Source organism: Brassica oleracea, chromosome C1, assembly GCF_000695525.1.
Source record: "Brassica oleracea var. oleracea cultivar TO1000 chromosome C1, BOL, whole genome shotgun sequence".
Lineage (NCBI taxonomy): Eukaryota > Viridiplantae > Streptophyta > Magnoliopsida > Brassicales > Brassicaceae > Brassica > Brassica oleracea.
This window is the reverse complement of record NC_027748.1, coordinates 20,497,440-20,518,177: the sequence shown is the minus strand read 5'-3', so window position 1 is coordinate 20,518,177 and position 20,738 is coordinate 20,497,440. Positions and strand designations below refer to the sequence as shown.

Below are 20,738 nucleotides of genomic sequence, written 5' to 3'. Positions count from 1 at the left end.
GGAAAAGTTTACGAGTATTTTACGAGGAAATCGTTTCGTGGTTGTTACGTGTATTTTGCGAGGAAACTCTTTCAAGGTATTTACGTGTAGGTTACGAGGAACTCATTTCGAGGTATTTACGAGGAATTGTAGCGACGTCTTTGCGTGGAATATTGACGTGGTCTTTACGACGAATCGCCCTACTTCGTCTTTACGACGAAATATATTCCTCGCTAAGTTACGACGAATTAGCGAGGAAATATGTGTTACGACGGACGAGTAACGAGCAAACGCGCTTCCTCGCTATTTCGTCGTAAAGCCTCTTTTACGACGAAATAACGAGGAAAACCGCCCTCGTTAAGGTGATGTTTTCTTGTAGTGTTTAGGATCTAAGTGTTGATCACATATTGGTGCATAGCCTCGAAACTTTTCGTTTCCAAGACCTTCATCTTCTCTTCCAAAGGAAGGGTGAAGAACTTCTTGCTCTGCTCGAAAGCGTGGTCGTTCAATTCCTCTCTTATACCATGATTTATGACAGAAAAATCCACTATCCGAACATGCCTTGAGAAATATCACCCACAAAAAAACCCACAATGTATCAATGTTTCGACATAAGTTATAATGATCGGAATGTAAAACATATTCGAGGAAAAAAAATACTTGTATTAGTGATGAGCCTAACTCACACCCAAAAGCTAGATCAAGAGTGGAAGATTGCCCATACATATATATATTACCCAAAGATCATTATATTGATCGATGTGGGTCTTTATTAGCCCCTCTCGAGATGTGGGTGAGAAACGGTCCAATGGAAACAACCCAAGCGCAACATCTCAGAAATACCACAGCAAGATGGACCATTTTTACAGGCTACATAAGCATGAAACTGTTATATGGGAAATCATCTGTTGGGCTTAACCATGGGCTCTGATACTATATTAGTGATGGACCTAACTTACATCCAAAAGCTAGCTCAAGAGTTGAGGATTACCAATACACATATATATTACCCAAAGATCATTATATTGATCGATGTGGGACTTTAATAACCTGCTTAAGCAAAACAGATGATTGATGAAGATCAGAGCTTGCTAGATCTATGTAAGTAATGGTTGAAACTTCGATGATCAAAGCCTCTTCCTGATTTTTATTCTCCATCCCTTTTCACTCTCTCTGTTGACTTTTTAAGGAAAAGATGAAGACAGACTTTCCCAATTTGCTTTTCCCCTGTTGCCACAGCCATATGTATATATACATAAATCATTTTCAAAGTTGCATGTGCTCCATATTATTATTACACATTTTCGCACTAGATTTCTTCTTATTTCGTTATTAAGCTGTCGTTTGAGTGATCCAACATCTGTTTCACATCCATATATACCTGGCCTAACAACTTTATATTGGCCCAATACCTTAGGCTGCCAAACAACATATTACCGTCACCGTTTTACTGATTACACCTCCTCTGCAAATTCGACTTCGTAACGTCTCAGGCTAGAATTCAATCAATGTAATTAAGGACCCTTTGTACATTACTTAATTCTTGATGCATTCGCTTAAACCAAGAAGAACGATTGGCTTCCACTACCACGCATTCAATACCCCTTCTTCCTCCATGGTTACAGAAGAAATATTCTCCTATAAATAAGACCTTCGATGGATCACATCACTCATCCCTACAATTAGAAAGTGTTGGGTTTCATCCAGGGATATTAACGTGTCTTTGATATTGATAAATTTTTTTTCCTTCTTTTTATTAATTCATATTTCCAAACTATGATTTATTGATTCTATGTGTTTGATTTAATTCGCTAGCTTCAATTGATCACAGAGGTACACCAGAACCTCCTGCAAGGACTTTCACAATCAAGAAAGATGGATAAGCCAACTAAAGTGTCTATATGATTCAAGGATCTTAAAGTCTGTTCATGAGGCCTGTTACCACACATCCCTAACAGTCTAATACTTTGAACGGTGGGGTGCTGCACATTGTGTCCGTCGAGGACCAGAAGAAGAATGTTTGGCTATAGTGGTATGTTTCAGCATCTAAAAACTAAATGTTTATCTTTCACGGCTCTCTCACTTTGGAAGCTCCGAATCTCTTTTTCTCTCTCTGATATTAATCAGACATTTTTTGGGTTATCATCTTATCAAGATTCTTGATTTCTGTTTCAAATCTATCTATCATTTTCAAGGTTGTACTTAGTCTCGAGGTGTTAATACTCTGGTTGAATTTTCTTTATTCTTCCTGCTATTGAGTAGTACCAAATGATAAGATTTTTTTATTTTGTTGTTTTAATTTCTCTGTGAATGTGACACTATAAATCTCGTCATTTGGTATCAAGGTTGTTGAGAAAATGCTTATACGAGCTTCTTGTGGCAGTGACCAAAGCCAAACACTCTTGGGATACAAAAATGTTATAATCTCTACACACTCAGTCAGACTGATATTGGACTCTCCCCTAACACCTTTGATGTATCAGATTAGCTAGCTGTCGAATAAATCTCAGCCAATTGTTTCTTAAATAGGGTGCACATTCGGATGCAAGGCAAGTTGAATTAACAATCAATGGAATTGGCCAAAGAGCTGGAAACCCTTGGGATAAGAGGTTAGATCAGAAGAAGTTTAATACTAAGTATAGCATTCAAGACTTGAGATTTCTTTGAGAAACAGTGTATACAAACATAGATGCAAACAACAATGAACCAATCACATATGACGACCTTAACTAAGGAGTGGCCATATTTCTACTCAGCTCTTTTCTTCTTTACCATCATATATATATAAGCAAGAGTCTGAAACCTTTGCTTTTGACCAGAACGTTTGTGCAAATACATTCCGATAGAGAATTATAAGATTCACTGAATAAATATGGAATGGGAGATGATGCAACAATCAAGATGTTCCCTCAGACGACGATTCACATAACGTAAGCAAAAATGATTTATCATCTCATCTCTGGCTGCCGTTTTTAACAGTGTCTTCCCTATTTGAGAGTTCCTCTCGCGGCAGTGCGTCACTTTGATTGAAGACATATCATCCATTTTAACGTATTGTTGTCATATTATTTGTAGACAGAAGAAAACAACATGATTAGAATCAAATTTCATGTTAATCTGTGATACAAAAATCATTGATTGATTATGATATCACTGGAAGAAACATGTCTAACAATAAACACCTTTTTAGATAATGTTTCAAAACATAATGTTGATTATTAGGAGTAAGAGGACAAGGAATTAAGAGATATCTAAGATTTGGTTTTAGGTTTAGGTATAATGCAAATTGTTATTGAACAAAATAGTTGGAAATAATATAAACAAAAATTAACATTATATATATATTTTGTAGCTTGATTCAAGTTAAGAGATGAATGTTGATAATACTATCAGAAAAGCAGTTAACTGATTATAAAACTTGATCAAATATTTGGAATAGAATGTGGTCATTTATTTTAGTAACATTATGAGTTGAAACTATTATATTTGAAATATGGTTACCATTGTATGTGATACTTCTTCTGATTCTTTTGTTATATGTGATACTTCTTCAGATTCTTTTGTGATATTGTAAAATTCAGAATTCTCGAATATTATTACAGATAGAAAGAAGATCAGTCACATAGCTTAATATAGTATTTAGTAAACATAAAATGCAATTAAAGTATTGATCAGAATTATATAAATGATTGTTTGAGATATTTTAATACCATATTTTCGTACAAAAAAACTAAATTTATAAAGATTATTCGAACTTTGTTAACAAATACCAATCTCGGATTACAACTTAGGTGTTGTCAAAGAAAGAAGATTACAACTTAGACATAAAAGGTTAATGGTTATGAATTTTCGACAAATGTTGTGAAAATAACAATGTCATGCCTACAATAACAATGTCAAAAATAACAATTTCTTGCCTACAATCTCTGGTATGCAAATTTGCATTTACATCAATCGCAAAAGCATCATGTTAAATACTGGTCCCAACCAAACATTCACAACCCGATAAAATTTAGAAACTAACTTCAAAAATATAGTTTCTTAATTAAAACATAAGAATCCTGAACAAATTTTAAATAATAGTTATTTTATTAATAAGATGCAAAGTCAATATAAAGAACATATATTATGATGCTCTCTTACAAATCCACACAAAATATAAAATATTATAGATAATCTTGATAAAAATTAAGGAAGAAATAGTTTCCATAAAAATTAACGAAGAAATATTATAGATTCCAACTAAATTAACTTTGTTATGACTATCGGCTTTTTATTCTACTTTTATTGAATCGACTAATCACAACTACTTATGCTATTCTACTTTGAACTAAACAACTTCAAAACAAATTAATACACTACGATCAATAACTACTATCAAATGGATCGTAAAAAAAATCATTCTCTTTCAACATATTTTCATCTTCATATTTTTTAACATATTTTCTTTACTAAGACCTGAAATTGAATTGTAAATTCATTTAAAAATAAAATATATGAACCCGGTGCGTAGCGCCGGAATACCACTAGTTATACTTTATAAGGGAGAGAGATGTCACATTCATTGGATAAATAATAGCCAACCTAATATTTATCATTGGGAATATTAACCAAAAAATTCACCTACTATTTATATATCTAAAGAAAAGAAACATACATGAGACTTTCAATGCTTTTTGATAATATTTCTCCATGCTCTCCCGCCATCCAGGGAAAACATCTACCAAAAACTTTAGAGTTCAAAGACTAAAAGCATCAAAATAACAAACAAATATACGACAAAAACTAACCAGGGTTAGGCCAAATGTTGGGGCTATATAATGTCTTATCATGATGGGGACCTTTCTAGAAGCCTTCAGTTCCAATGGTAAAACCCTCTTTGTAATCCCCTAAAATCCATGAAGGTACAAAAAGAGTGAGAAACTTCAACAATAATTTTAGACAAAGCAAGTGAAAGCTGATCGGACAAACCTTGCACTTGATTTTTAGGATCTAAGAGTTGATCACATATTGGTACGTAGCCTCGAAACTTCTCGTTTCCAAGACCTTCATCTTCTGTTCCAAAGGAAGGGTGAATAACTTCTTGCTCTGCTCGAAAGCCTGGTCGTTCAATTCCTCTCTTATACCATGATTTATGACATAGAAAAATCCACTATCCGAACATGCCTTGGGCAATATCACCCACAAAAAAAAATCACCCACAACGTATTAATGTTTCGACATAAATTATAATGATCGGAATGTAAAACATATGCGAGGAAAAAAACAAAATACTTGTATTAGTGATGGGCCTAACTCACACCCAAAAGCTAGCTCAAGAGTGGAAGATATATTACCCAAAGATCATTATATTGATCGATGTGGGTCTTTAATAGCCCCTCTCGAGATGTGGGTAGGAAACGGTCCAATGGAAACAACCCAAGCCCAACATCTCAGATATACCACAGCAAGATGGACCATTTTTACAGGCTACATAAGCAGGAAACTGTTTATATGAGAAATCATATGTTGGGCTTAACCATGGACTCTGATACCATATTCTGATACCATATTAGTGATGGACCTAACTCACACGCAAAAGCTAACTCAAGAGTTGAGAATTGCCAATACACATATATATTGCCCAAAGATCATTATATTGATTGATGTGGGACTTTAATAACCTGCTTAAGGAAAACAGCTAATTGATGAAGATCAGAATTTGCTAGATCTATGCAAGTAAGGGTTGAAACTTCGATGATCGAAGCCTCTTCCTGATTTTTATTCTCCATCCCTTTTTACTCTCTTTGTTGACTTTTTAAGGAAAAGATGAAGACCGACTTTCTCAATTTGCTTTTCCCGTGTTGCCACGGCCATATGTATATATACAGAAATCATTTCCAATTTGCATGTGCTCCATATTTTAAAATTTCAATTGGACAATTACTGATAACGCGAGATCATGGCCAAAACAATCTGCTCCTTACGTTGTTTTTCTAGTCCAGGACATAGAGAGAATCAGAGAAATGATCATTGTAAATACATTTCTTTTCAAAGTCCACTTTCTAATCTGGACGTCACGTTTGTTGGCAATCATTACCGTCACATATTATGTTATTGAATCCGTTCAGATGGATATAATAATTCGACCGTTGGAATTAATGGTACATACCGCATCCTTTCATATGTGATTTAAACAATTCCCTTGTTTCATGAAATTAATGCTTGCGACAAAATTAAGGTTTGAAAATATTAGATTTTTAAGTTTTATTTTATAGTTTAGGGCTTAAAATGTATTAATAGTTCAGGGTTTCAAACTGTCACAAAGAATTCATGACAACTTCGTGACTATTTTATAAATACCCCCAAAAAATCAGTGACTAGTCGTGGTAAAAAATACTCAATATAAGTCGTTTTAGAATTGTACACATAGATTAAGAAAATCATTAATTTTTTATATTTTCTAAACAAAAACATCATTAATTATTTACCTAACCACAAATCAACCAATAATAAAATAGAAGGTATATTATCATTGGTCATATAACATTAAGTGAATAAATTTTACATAGAAAGCCGAAAACGTCATATAATTTGAAACATAAAAATCTTTCTAAAACGACTTGTATTAAAAAATATTTTAAATATAAAACCGAAAACGTCATATAATTTGGAACATAAATTTTTTTCTAAAACGATTTATATTAAAAAACGGAGGCAGTATTTTTGTGTGGATTAGCCACGATTCTATCTATATTTTATTTCGTGATTGTGTTGTCACAAAACAATCATGACTAAAAATGTGGCTAATTATAGTTACGTTTTGTTTCATAACAATTTCATGGCTTTTTAGCCACAAACTAGATACAAGTAGTCACGTATTGCATTTTTTTACTTTTCATGATTTTTTTATGATTTTCTTTTTGAAAAAAACCGCGAATTTTTCGAGACTATAGCCGAGATTTTTACTAGCAGATTCCATAGAAAAACTAGATATAGCTACAATTCTGGTATTTAGGGCATAGACAATTACTCATTACTTGTTTGCAAGGTTATTTCATGGTTTAACATAATCCCCATCAATTACCTAATTCCTTGTGTGAAATCATTTGTAAGTACACCTTTTGCTGCTGGATCTTTTTGAGGTTGGTTTGTCCATCCACAATTAAAAAATCAATCATAAGGATTTATTTAGATTTTTAAGCATTAATGTGTACGAGGGTGGAAATATATTTATCGGTGGTATATGTACATTTTCGATTGGTTAGGAACAAATTTCCGATGCATTTACAACTTTTTCAAACCACTATACTTGTCTATCAGTTTCTGCCGAATAGATGGACTATATCAAAGCAGCAGAAAAACTCACCGAATTAAAATATATTCCACAAGTGTGTGTGTCAAAAATATCTGTTTTTGTAATGAAATACAGCAAATTCAGAGGTGCAATCATAGTATATAAAAGTCGAATCTACAGAGATTCAAGATCAGTCAATAAATATCTGTTTTCAAATTAAGTTAAACATAGAAGAATAAAAAAGAATCTAAACGGTTGTATTAATTCAGTTTAGGAAAAAAGTTAGACTCATGGATATTCTCAGGTAAATCAAAATTATAGATCAAACTAATTGCTAAGAGTTTATGTAAGAATAATTCTTGAACTCAAATCACAGTATTCAAAACAATAAACTTTTGTTACAAAAATTAGTTTTACTGTTAATGTACCTGGTGTGGTGTTGGGGTCAAAATCGGTCACGACGGAATCAATGTCTGAAAATCCGAGAAAATATTCTCAAAATAAAAAATTAGTATAATTTTTATTGAAAAATGTTAAACGACGAGTTCTGGATATATTTTATCGACAACAAAAAGCAAACATTGTTGGGGTCAAAAACGGTTATCTCGAAATAAACGTCCAAAAATTACGTTTCTGTACGAAAGCTTTCTCGACACACTCTCGAAAAAAGTTCCTAAGCAAAAGACTCGAGAGAAATGGATCACGGAACACGCAGTTCAACTCGTTCATTCGTACCTTTTGAGGTGCAGAACTGCACAGACGCGTCAGATGTTTAGCTATTGATTAAGACCTTACCATGGTTTGATTGAGCCCATCTTTGACGCAGTCCAACTCGTTCATTCGGACCTTTTGAGGTACAGAACTGCACAGATGCGTCAGATGTTTAGCTATGGATGAATACCTTCCCATGGTTTGATTGAGTCAATCTTTTGACACAAGATAGAGCTTTGAGTTAGCTTTCCAATGCCACCGGTCTGAGGTCATCAGCATTCTGTAGAATAAGTTATGCCAGTTTTATTGAAGGGTGGACAGAGCACACCGTCCAGCTCGGCGGATGGCCGAGCTGAATCGACAACCCGACCAGCTCGGCCATCCACCGAGCTGAACCAGTCCAGCCGCCGAGCTGGATCGAACACGCGACCAGCTCGGCCATCCACCGAGCTAGACCAGTCCAGTTCGGCGGATGGCCGAGCTGGATCGACAACACGACCAGCTCGGCCATCCGCCGAGCTGGACCAGTCCAGTTCGGCGGTTGGCCGAGCTGGAACGATCGTTTTGTCTTCGTCCTGTCCTCGCAGCTCCCCCCTTCGGGATTAGAACGAACCTGCTCTTGTTTCATTTCTATCAATCTGTGCAGATTTCCCAACAGCACCAATAAGAAGTAAAAAGGAGTTACCGTTGGAACTTACGATTTAAAAACTGTAAGAACTTGTTCTCTCGACTAACATTCGGATTGATCGTATAAAACGTCAACGGTTAGCTGAACACCTAGAATTTCCTACGCTATACGAGAAATTTGAATGTTCTTCGGAATCGACGTCGTTTCGAAAGCGCTCTTTTTATTAAATCGTAAAAACGCCTAAGACAGAAAACGGCCCGAAAGGGCCCAGAATGCGGCTAAGAGCCCACTTACGATTTTATACCAAATCAAGCCCAATCATTATGACGGTTTATCTTTTGTTATGCAGGAGAAGATAAATGTCAAGTTCAGAGGATAAATGTGAAGTTTCCAAAGATAAACACGAAGATCGAAGGAAAATGGAATATTTTCGCGAAGCGATAAACTCTACCAAGGGCAGAAAGGGAAAGAGCAAACCGCCTCTAGGAGGAGTATATAAGATCTACCTTTTTCGGTGAGTTCGTTTTGTTATCTTTAGGGCAGAAAGGGAAAGAGCAAACCGCCTCTAGGAGGAGTATATAAGATCTACCTTTTTCGGTGAGTTCGTTTTGTTATCTTTTCGCATTTTCCACATTTGTTTGGTTACTTGTCGTTGGCTCTCACCGAGAATCCGGGACCTCAGGGAAAGTTAGGGTTTCTTGACTCTCCTCTTCTAACTCATAGCCACAAAACGCTTGATCAAAACAATGTCTGGAAATAAGAGAGACAAAATTGCAGTTCGCAACAATGCTAGTAAGACAACTCCAGCCACCACTGCGCCTATGGCCAACGCTACGCTAACGCCACAGTTCTTGAGAAAATTAAAAACCTAGCCGTGACTTTTCGCCAAAGGAAGTGCAATGAAACGAGCTCGCGATTTCTCTCTCTAAACATAAAGGGAAACGATAAATTTTATCAAACCCTGTAAGTTTGGCTCATTACCGAACTAAAGAAGTCTCAACGTGTAAGGGTTTTACCAAAACACGTTTTCGGAAAAGTAAAACTTGCTCTCCCCAAAACCGCAGAAAACCCCTAGGTTAATCGCAGAAAAAGGAAGCACAACAAATCGGGTACATAACTCACCGCTGTATTTCTTCCGAATATCTTGCGGAAAAACCCTAGGTTAGGCACGGAAAAAAGGAAGCACAGCAAATCGGGTACATAACTCGCCGCTGTACTTCTTCCGAATATCTTTTGGAAAACCATAGATTAATCGTAGAAATAGGAAGTGCAGCAAATCGGTTACGAAACCCCCACGGCCGTACTTCTTGCAAATAACTTTCAGAGAAAAGAAGTTGATTTTTATAGAATCACTCGAAACCTAAAACGGCTGACGAAGACTAAATAAAGCAAAACGGGAGATCGTATCCCCACCGCTAAAACGTTTTCCGAAGCCTAAGATTTCGTAAGAATTCAAGTATCACTTCCATAGTAACAAATTCTGCGAGTTGTCTATGTTTGTCACCTAAATCTTACTTCGGAAAAAACTACTCGAAACATCTACGGATCAATCCCACGGATATGAGAAAAACTTCTAATTAAGCTTGGTTGCAATAATTAACCTCGTCACGACTCTCGTACAACCAAAACTTGAAAACTTCTTTACAGAACAAATCTCGTAAAAATTATGCTCGACAACATCTTGCGAAAAAACCTTTGCAAAAATTAAGCTCGACAACATTTTACGAAACAACTTTCGTAAAATTAAAATCGATAACATTCTGCGGAATAACTTTTGTAAAATTAAACTCGATATTATTTTTCGGAAAAAACTTTCGTAAAACTAAAGTTGGCAACATTTGACAATCTTCGAAAATCTAACAACGATCGTAGAAAAAGAATCTCGGATAAGGAAAGAGATGGAGCGAAATCCAAGAATCAAAATTCGCCCATCCACCTCTCTCCACGGTCTAACTATCCTTCCTCTAACGCCTTGATCTGTCGCCAAAACCTCATCACCTGGCGAGTCTTCCTGATCATCCTTAGCATCTCTTGATCGTCCCTGGCATCTCCTAAACGTTAAAATTTTTTCGACGAGATGCTTATTCATTTTAGTAAATCCAGTGATTATTGAAACATGGATCACGAAAACCGCAAGATTGGCAGCAGCCTAAACGCGGCCAAGAAAGCAGAGAAGTCCAGGAAGAATCAATATTCTTGCTATTTGAAATGGGCAGACAGACACAAAAAGAGTAAGGGCAAATGAGCAAGCAAAACGGAGAAGAGGCTAACCCGAATCTTCGAGAGAAATAAGGTCTTTCCAACTTGAAATTTTTGAAATCATACTTTGAATTTTCGTAGGAAATTACTAAGAAATAAAAACGCCTTTGAGACTGCCATAGAACTTTAGGGAACTTAAAACCTAGGTGGATAGTCTAGCGAACTAAGTCTTAGGCGATTTTCTTGTCTCGGTATATCGTTCCATAACTGTTCAGCCAATACTTTGAATTTTCGTAGGAAATTACTAAGAAATAAAAACGCCTTTGAGACTGCCATAGAACTTTAGGGAACTTAAAACCTAGGTGGATAGTCTAGCGAACTAAGTCTTAGGCGATTTTCTTGTCTCGGTATATCGTTCCATAACTGTTCAGCCAAATCTTGCAAAACGATCTAAACTCTCTGAAAATCGAGAAACGATCGCCATGCATATCCAGCTCGATCGCTTCCTAATGAGAAAAAAAAACTAGAGACTTGAACGTCGTCTTAAAACCGATTCGTTTCTAGCGATTTTCTCAAAACCGAGACATATTGTAAGTCGTCAACCTAGAAACAACCAAATCACAGTCCCAGCGTTGTCTTTAAATCGACCCGGATTGTCGATCATTCCAAACCTTCAAAGAAAAAACGTACACAACCCTTCAAAGTATCGGTTCAACCGTTTTCTTCGTAAAAAAAGGGGAAGTAGGTACGTATACTATACTCGTATACTCCCAAACTTCAAAAACTTTTGCAAATCGTCAAAAAAGCGCTTTCGTCAAAGCAAATCGTCCCAAATAGGCAAACGACAATCGAAAATCTGTCTAAACGCCAGCAACGTATCCAGACAATCATGAACATAATCTCAAAGACTATACATCATTTCTTGTCCCAATCATGCGTATAGAAAACCTGTACCAATATCAAACTGAAACTCGACGATTAGCCAAAGTTTTGAAACCCTCTCCGGCTTTATAAAGCCAATTTCGTATAAATTTTTTTTACGAGAAATCTTCAAGCATCAAAGCATTTCTTCAGTCTCCGTTGAACCAAGTGAGTCACGGTAGTGCATCGAAAACATTTGCGGCGAAGAAAACTTGAGAATAAAAGTAGCAGCGAGCACATTAAAGGGAACACTTTCTTCCCGATCGTTGGCCAGATCTACCGCTGGTTGACCAATTCGTTCCAGAAACGAATATGTCATGAGAATCTTCTCAAAAGCCTATGAAAAACGTTATGCGACTAGATCATAGCGAAATAAACTTCGGTAACACTCCATGAGTAACTCCAAGCAACTTTCACCAAAGATCAAAATCAAAGCAGAAATGTTTCTCGTAAAACCCGTAGAAACAACGTTACTTTGACATGTGCAAACGTATCACCGATTTACAACCTTCGTAAAACCGGTCGCCCATTACTTACGCGAAAAATCAGATCAAGTCATACGAAGAAACTTTCAAAAGCAAACATAACAAGTTTTACGAAGAAATATTTTTTGTATAGAAAATACAAAGCTGTAAAATCTGACTTTGGATGATCAATATAAAGGGAGATCTCTTCGCATCATGATTTAATAGATCTCATATTTTAGCCATGCGGCTCACTGGCTTCTGCGTTTCATTCCCCTCGGTCACATCCGAGCAGGAAATCGTCCCGCAACTGACTCTGCACTGGTTCTGTATCAAACCTCTTAGGCTATGTCTTCCTCAGACAAAAACGAATCAATTTTCATAATACTATAGGTAAAATTATACGAAACATTCATCGTATAACTGAAACCTAAAGCGGAGAATCGTTTTCTATGACTATCGGTCATCTTAACACGGATAACTCAGACAAACTTGGCCTATCAATCTCGACAAGCGCTCTTTGGCCTTGGTCAATTACGCCTTCCAGTAAAGGTCCAAACCAGAATTTGGCCACCCCTTTAAGGACGATCGTAAACTAACATGACCTTAATATTAACACGAAAGTACCATGGTCTAATCCTGCATAACAACGTCCTTGGCTATTTGAGTGAACACATCCTTCACGCCAAGCCAAACTATTTGAGAAACCACCGCTCCATCACTTAACGGCTAAACGACAATCTATGATTTGTCTAAAAACGTCGTGTGACTATTAAGAGAATAATTATCGTATAGCCCACAGTCGGAAATCATATGATAAATTCTTCGTAACGAATCTCAGTCCTAACAACCAAATGGTTAACGGAAAACCTAAACTTGTCGACAATCGACCAAGTTCGATACACTTTAAGCCCGCTATGTTTTACCCATAATATGCGGCCTGTAAGGAAAAATTCATAACAAATCTCCTTGAGCTATACGAAACATCCTAAAAAATGCATGAAATAGATCTCCGAAGGCCAACACTTCACAAAGCACTATGAAGGAACACGTTTCTTCCCTTGGACAAATTTACGCGACCCCTTGGTCCTAATTCCTCGATCGCAAATCAAACTATTAGCATCCGAACAGCAATAACAGTTTTGGCTGCGAACATCCGTAGATAAACCAAAAATGTTTCTCCGACGTAGGGTTAAGACTAAACTCTTGCAACACCGCGAAACATCTTCAAGCCCACAAACATGTCAACCACGAAAATGCGGCATGCAAAAGAAAAACCAACCTTCAGTATCCCGAGACTTCGCAGATGGTTGAAGAATAAGTTTTTTTTCGACAAAAATACCTTCCTCGATAAAAACACCTTGTTGGAAGACCAAACAGTCATACGCATTAACATCTTTTCAAACACGTATCCTTCGTGAGGAGTCAAAAACGGTAATATCTACCGATAAGTTTGTTGCTGATCACAACAAACTCTCAACTTCCTAAACAGACTAAGCCATCTCGTAGAGATAGCTCTCGAACACTCGACACAAGGGTAATAGCGCTATATAAAAAATCCGAAATTTTGGTCAGCACTTTCGGGAGACTTAAAAATTGTACTCGAAGAGATGCTCGATTCCTACCATACAAGTCACGTAAGTCGAGAACATATCACGGACTTTAAAGCGGGACGGAATCAGGTCGAAAAGAATACCGGAAACGTAAGACGAAGTAGTCATCGCACCCCCTAAAGCCGTGATTAGACCTATGTCTTGCCTTTAACCCAGCACACTGGTCTCTAACATCTCTAGGCATAGTATCAAACACCCTGATACGAGATCCCAAAATTTGTCTCTTGGCTAATATTCGAGCGTCTTCAGAAATCCCGCAAGTTTACGCACTGTGGAAAACTCTCGAAACAGATCACAGATATAGCAGTTCACACATAGTTAGATTACGAGATGACAACTCGTAGTCTTCCTTCTACACCCATATAAAAAGCCATCGGCAGCAACATGCCTGATAACCTCTACATATGAACTAGACCGTAAAGGTCTCGCTGGAAAACAGGTCATAAGAACCTTAACTTCAAAACGAACTACGAAAGGCTTGATCCCTTCAACAAGGGTACGTAGGTACGGGTCAAAAACGGTTATCTCGAAATAAACTTCCAAAAATTGCGTTTCTGTACGGAAGCTTACTCGACACACTCTCGAAAAAAATTCCTGAGCAAAAGACTCAAGAGAAATGGATCACGGAACCAAACACGCAGTTCAACTCGTTCGTTTGGACCTTTTGAGGTGCAGAACTGCACAGATGCGTCAGATGTTTAGCTATGGATGAAGACCTTCCCAAGGTTTGATTGAGCCCATCTTTGGACATAAGATAGAGCTTTGAGTTATATTTCCAATACCACCGGTCTTACGTCAATCAGCATCCTGTAGCATACGTTATGCCCGTTTTATTGAAGGGTGGACAGAGTACACTGTCCAGCTCGGCCATCCGCCGAGCTGGACCAGTCCAGTTTGGCGGATGGCCGAGCTGGATCGAACACGCGACCAGCTCGGCCATCCGCCAAGCTGGACCAGTCCACTTCGGCGGATGGCCAAGCTGGACCGAACACGCGACCAGCTCGGCCATCCGCCGAGCTGGACCAGTCCAGTTCGGCGGATGGCCGAGCTGGAACGATCGTGCTGTCTTCGTCCCGTCCTTGCAGCTCCCCCTTTCGGGATTAGAACGAACCTGCTCTTGTTTCATCTCGATCGGAGTTACCGTTAGAACTTTACGATTTAAAAACCGCAAGAACTTGTTTTCTCGACTAACATTCGGATTGATCGTATAAAACGGCAACGGTTAGCTGAACACCTTGAATTGCCTATGCTATACGAGGAATTTGAATGTTCTTCGGAGTCAACGTCCTTTTGAAGGCACTCTTTTTATATAATCGTAAAAACGCCTAAAACGGAAAATGGCCCGAAAGGGCCCAGAACGCGGCTAAGAGCCCACTTACGATTTTATACCAAATCAAGCCCAATCGTTATGACGGTTTATCTTTTGTTATGCAGGAGAAGATAAATGTTAAGTTCGGAGGATAAATGTGAAGTTTCCAAAGATAAACACGAAGATCGAAGGAAAATGGAATATTTCCGCGAAGCGATAAACTCGACCAAGGGCAGAAAGGAAAAGAGCAAACCGCCTCTAGGAGGAGTATATAAAGACGTCGAGGTTGAAGAGGAAAGGGGACAATTCTTTTTATTCTGAGAACTCTCTGCACTTAGAAACTTTTAGGCATTTTTCTCGACATGTTCTGTTTCTCTGACTGGCACTCGATTACTAGTCGAACTCGCCTAGGCAGTTCGATCTCTTGTTCTACTCTTTCAATCGAACTACGTTCGGCTTGATCCTCGAAAGGGGTACGTAGGCAGCCTTTCATAAGGTTCAGTCCGAAATCAATCAAAACCTTTTTCGTATCTTTTTCGTCTTCTGGTATCGAGCTGCGACTCAACTAGGTTTAAGGTTTTAGGTTGCTAGAACTAAGTAATTCGCTGACAGCTCTTGCGGCCGAAGCTTTTATAATCTCTTGTAATGATCACAATGCTCTTATGCGGATTCGAAATAAGATCTACCTTTTTCTGTGAGTTCGGTTTGTTATCTTATCGTATTTTCCGCATTTGTTTGGTTACTTGTCGTTGGCTCTCACCGAGAATCCGGGACCTCAGGGAAAATTAGGGTTTCTTGACTTTCCTCCGATTACGGAAATCGATAGTGTGAATTTCGGTTCCCATATGTGGTAACTCAAGCGCCAATCTTACTGCTTTCTTTGTCTGGATAAGCAGGGAATTTATGTTTTCCCGTGGTTAAAATTTTTGCACATTTTCTGTCAATGTACAAACTCTTGGTTTGTGCTTATGTTTCCTGCAGAGTTATTGTTTCTTGCATAGTTTTTGTTTCCCGAGCTTCTACGCAGGAATTGACATGTTTTATAGTACAATTATATTTCCTGCAGAGTTATTGTTTTTTTCATAGCGTTGTATGCATTTATCGTTAGGAGGTAATTTTAGTACAATAGATTGATATGTTCAAAAATAATCTTTGATGAACTACTGAAAATTTAGAGGTGCAATCGTAGTATATAGGAGTTTAATCTACAGAGCTTCAAGATTAGTTAATAAATATCAGTTTTCGAATTAAGTTAAACAAACAAGAATAACAGAGAATCAAAACGGTTGTAATTTAGATTAGGAAAAACGTTAGACTCATGGATATTCTCAGGTAAATCAGAATAGCAGATCAAACGAATTGCTAAGAATTTATTTAAGAGCCATTCTTGAACTGAAATCACAGTATTCAAATCAATCTTTCGTTGCAGAGATTTAGTTTTAATGTTACCTAGTGTGGTGACTCAAGCACCAATCTTACTGCTTTCTTTGTCTGGATAAGCAGGGAATTTATGTTCTCATGTGGTTAGAATTTTTGCACATTTTCTGTCCATGTACAAACTCTTGGTTTGTGTTTATGTTTCCTGCAGAGTTATTGTTTCTTGCATAGTTATTGTTTCTCGAGCTTTTACCCAGGAATTGACATGTTTTATAGTATGCTCCCCACGTAAAAGTAAGCATGTGAGCTTCTTACGCATGAATTCACATGTTATGTAATTTGCTCACTACATAAGAGTAAGAGCGTGAGTTGCTTACGCAATAATCTGCATGTTTTTGTAATATTCTCTTTGCCTAAGAGTAAGTGTGTGATCCTCTTACAGAATAATATACATGTTATGTAATATGCTTTCTCCATTAGGGAAAGAATGAGCTTCTTACGAAATACTATATATGTATGTTCTGTAATATGTTTCCAACATAAGAGTAAACATGTTAGCTTCTTATGCAGTACTTTGCATGTTATGTAATATGCTCCATGTGTAAGTGCAAGTGTGTGAGATTCTTACGTAGTAAACTGCATGTTTTTAATGTGCTCTCTGCGTAAGAGTAAGCATGTGAGTTTCTTACGCAATACTCAACATGTCCTGTAATATGTTTCCTATGTAAGAGTAAGAGTGTGAGCTTCTTACGCAATACTATGCATGTTCTATAATATGTTTCTTGTGTAATTGTAAGGTAGGAGCTTCTTGCGTAGGACTGCATGTTTCATACTATGATCGCTGCATAAGAGTTAGTGTTTGGGCTTCTTGCGCAGTACTTTGTATGTTTCATACTATGATCCCTCCATAAGAGTATTGGTGTGAGATTCTTACACATGACTTTGCAGGTTTGCACTATGCTTCTTGAGTAAGAGTTAATGTCCGAGCTTCTGACCCAGTACTTTGCATGTTTCATACTATGCTCCTCACTTAAGAGTTAGCGTATGAGCTTCTTACGCATGATTTTTTATTTCCTGTTGCATAAGATGCAGAAGATATAGAAGATGTAGAAGCTGTATACGTTGATAGTGAGTTTTGCATAAGATGTAGAAGCTGTAGACGTCGACAATGATAAAAACGACGAGGAAGATGTGAAATTTATCAGGTTTTCAGAATCAGAGGTCTAGGAATCAGAGTGGATACAGAAACTTCTATGACAATGAACAGAGGAGCGGCTACCACCAGAGTTCGCAGTACAAGAAACCCTACAACAACAACTACAATAACAGCAACAAACCCTACGGAAACTCTTCTTACTAGAAACCACCGTCAGAGATCCTTGAAAGCAAGATTGAAGAAAAGCTTGATCAAGTTCTTCAAGGCCAGCAGCAGCTGACAGTGGATTTCAATGGGAAGATAGATGCTGTCTACACCAACCTGAACACAAAGTTTGAATCTTTGAGCACACATGTGAAGAAGTTAGAGATGCAGGTGGTTCAGACATGAGAAGCTGTTAAGACGCAAGACGCCTTAGTCAAGGGTAAAGGAGAAGAAGCACTGAAACACCACATGAGTGCCATCATAGATGATGATTTCTGGTAAGTGGTTAAGCAGGAGAAGCTTCAAGAGAGAGACTTTGAAGTTGAGAGATCTATGAGTTTTGGCAGTTCACACTAGTGTCGATAGACACCAAGAGAGAAACATCGGCCGATGGACTTATCCGAGCACCGACCGACACATTTTGTCCAGCATTGATCGAAACCTTATATGGAGTCCGTTGCATCGTGCGAGAAAGTGAGGATCATGACTCACGAGGAGTTCGCAGCTCGACACCCTCATCCACCCTAACCCTGCCGTGTCACCGATCAACACCAGAAGTTAGGCACCGATCAACAGGAGTTCTCCAGCATCGATCGACATCTGCCTTTCACTTACCGAGTGCGACTACCTAGCATCGATGCAACCAGACTGAATGCACTCAGAAACCCATCTAAACCTACAAAGACATCAACAGACAACAACAGTCAGCAATCTGAAGATGCATGAGAGCCTATGATGGTTAAAATGGTTATTGAGGGACGAACCTTTAGGAGAAGGAAAGAAAAGGTTTCCAAGCATCTAAAGAGAGGAGCTTATGAGAAGGATATGGATAACTTCACTAAAAGGGTTCTAAGGATACCGATGGATAAGCCATTCAGTGAGGCTTACTTTACCCACAGATTGTGGATGTTTTTCAGAGAAACCAAGAAAACTGAACCGGACATTGAGAGAATGTTCCATCAGGTCAAAAAGTAGATGAGACAGAGGATTACACTGAAGAAGAAGAATGATCCTCGAAAGTTTGTAGTACCATTCTTGATAAGAGGCATTGACTACCCTAGTGCGCTCTACGACACAGGTTCTTTAGTCAGCATTCTACCAAAAGTGATGGCACCATCTAGGTTTGGAGATAGAGCCTTCAGAAGATTCGTTCATTTTTGTGGACTGCTCTAAGAGGAACTCATGAGGAATCATCAAAAACCTTGAGGTGCAGATTGGTAATGCCCTTGATCCAATAGACTTCCATATCCTGGATATCAAGCTTAACTGGAATTCTTCTCTACTACTTGGGAGACCTTTTATGGGTACTGTAGGAGCAGTTTGCAACATGCAGACTAACCAGCTGTGCCTAACACTCGTAGATCCCAATGTCTATTATGATCCAGTAAGAGTTGTCAAGCCACATACGTCCTACATGGAGATCGGAGATGATCCAGGAGCCAAACGTGAATAGGATGCTAAAGTATCGATCGACACTCCATCTAAGACGAACTCAGCAGGAATCATGAAAAACCTTGAGGTGCAGATTGGTAATGCCCTTGATCCAATAGACTTCCATATCCTGGATATCAAGCTTAACTGGAATTCTTCTCTACTACTTGGGAGACCTTTTATGGGTACTGTAGGAGCAGTTTGCAACATGCAGACTAACCAGCTGTGCCTAACACTCGTAGATCCCAATGTCTATTATGATCCAGTAAGAGTTGTCAAGCCACATACGTCCTACATGGAGATCGGAGATGATCCAGGAGCCAAACGTGAATAGGATGCTAAACTATCGATCGACACTCCATCTAAGAGGAACTCAGCAGGAATCATCAAAAACATTGGGGTGCAGATTGGTAATGCCCTTGATCCGATAGACTTTCATATCCTGGATATCAAGCTTAACTGGAATTCTTCTCTACTACTTGGAAGAGCTTTTATGGGTACTGTAGGAGCAGATTGCAACATGCAGACTAACCAGCTGTGCCTAACACTCATAGATCCCAATGTCTATTAATCTAGTAAGAGTTGTCAAGCCACATACGTCCCACATGGAGATCGGAGATGATCCATGAGCTAAACGTGAATAGGATGCTAAAGTATCGATCGACACTCCATCTTAGCCGTCATTCGATTGTCGGTTTGAAGCGACGATCGACGGAGCTTTGGAAGAACCGGTCGACAGTGACCTTGTGATATCACTCAAATTACCCTAAGGAGTGAATCTCTCTCTCAAATAAGAGGTTCAGTTGTAGTACTTAGGGATCGAATCCACAAGGAGCTAGAGAACCTAATAAATTTAATCAGAGTTGTTAAGCTAGGTTGTTTAATGTTTTAAATGTAAAGTTGCAAGTTTTTTGAGCAAGTAATTGCTCCATTGATTGATTGGAGTTTTGGTACTTTAATGGAAATAGCTAGACTTAGGATTTTTATTCAGGAAATCAGGATTATAATCATACAGATGCCAAATAAGTTGTATGCATGATATTATAGAGCTCAACACTTAATAACAAACCCTTAGGCTTTCGCTTTCTAGGTTTGTCTATTGACCAGTGTCGATCGATTATTCTATAGGAATATCGATCGATACACTTGTTGAAACGTCGACCGATTATTCGATAGGAATATCAATCGACTCGCTTGGTCAAGCGTTAATGCACGGATTGAATATACTCACTAAGGTTACTAGATCAACTCTCGCTTATTCTAGGAAGTCTGATAAAATATATTATTTCTGAAAGATTTACTACTATTTCTGTGTTCGTTTTCTAAAATTACAACTTTTTAAAAAAAATATCACAACTAGAATGACAATCCTAATGATGAATATCACAATTTAGCAATCTATAGTTGAGGCTAATCCCTCATAACCTATTTAAACCCTAAAATCTAACAAGAGAACTACTCAGACATGGC

General features: G+C 38.0%; 1 pseudogene; it reads right to left on the bottom strand.

Moving 5' to 3' along the window:
* Positions 1 to 5,750, bottom strand: part of LOC106299673 — a 21,471-nt pseudogene extending 15,721 nt beyond the window's left edge.
* Positions 5,751 to 20,738: the final 14,988 nt, after the last annotated feature.